Raw genomic sequence first — 1,308 nt, forward strand, 5'->3', positions numbered from 1 at the left:
GCAGGAAATATACTTGGCCCAAATACACAGACACTTCCCAAAGGCTCACTGCCATGCCCACAGGGACCCACCCCAGGAAACCCTGTTTTTTTTTCCTTTTGAGCTTTAGAAGCTTGTTATTTCCCAAATGCCTCCCCAGTTTTCCCGAAGATTTCCCCCCAAAGGCACAGCGGCTGGCAGAGTACCTATTCCCCAGCAAGGCAATGGCACAGAGGTCACCCTTCTGTACCTGAGGCAGACCAGCAGGGGGCACCACGAGACCCGGCAGCATCAAATATGCAGCAAGCAAAACAAAGGCATCACAACCTATATTTTGCCTCTGATTCCAAGTTCTACCTCGTCATTTATTCATTTGCTCAACTACAAACCTTTATCGAGTATCAGCTAGGTCATTCATAATGAAAATTAAAAGACTGCAATTGACTATCAGACCATTTCTCTGGGAGGGTGCTAGTGGTCAAACCAAAGCACTGAGTCCAGTTCCATGATCTATCTTCTGGTTTCCTAAATTTAGCTTATTGATTTAAAGTATAGCCTATGGACAAAAACAGACACATAGACCAATGGAACAGAATTGAGAACTCAGAAGTGGACCCAAAAGTATACAGCCAACTGATCTTTGGCAGGAAAGAATATCCAATGGAAAAAAGACAGCCTTTTTAACAGATGGTGTTGGGAGAACTGGACAGCAACATGCAGAAGAATGAAACTAGATCATTTTCTCACACCATGCACAAAAATCAACTCAAAATGGATAAAGGACCTGAACGTGAGGCAGGAAACTATCAACACCCTAGAGGAGAAAGCAGGAAACAACCTCCTTGACCTCCACCACAGCAACTTCTTATGACACATCCCCAAAAGCAAGGGAATCAAGAGCAAAAATAAACGATTGGGACCTCATCAAGATTAAAAGCTTCTGCACAGCCAAGGAAACAACCCAGAAAATTAATAGGCAACCAACGGAATGGGAAAAGATAGTTGCAAATGACATATCAGATAAAGGGTTAATATCCAGAATCTATAAGGAACTCACCAAACTACACGCCCGAAAAACGAACAACCCAGTGAAGAAATGGGCAGAAGATATGAACAGACACTTCTCCAAAGAGGACATCCAGATGGCCAACAGACACATGAAACGATGCTCAGCATCCCTCCTCATCAGGGAAATACACATCAAAACCACACTGAGATACCACCTCACGCCAGTCAGAGTGGCTAAAATGAGCACATCAGAGAACTCTAGATGCTGGCGAGGATGTGGAGAAACGGGCACCCTCCTACACTGTTGGTGGGAATGTAAAC

The sequence above is a fragment of the Crocuta crocuta genome, unplaced genomic scaffold (genome assembly GCF_008692635.1).
Source record: "Crocuta crocuta isolate KB4526 unplaced genomic scaffold, BGI_CrCroc_1.0 scaffold1664, whole genome shotgun sequence".
NCBI classification, from domain to species: domain Eukaryota; kingdom Metazoa; phylum Chordata; class Mammalia; order Carnivora; family Hyaenidae; genus Crocuta; species Crocuta crocuta.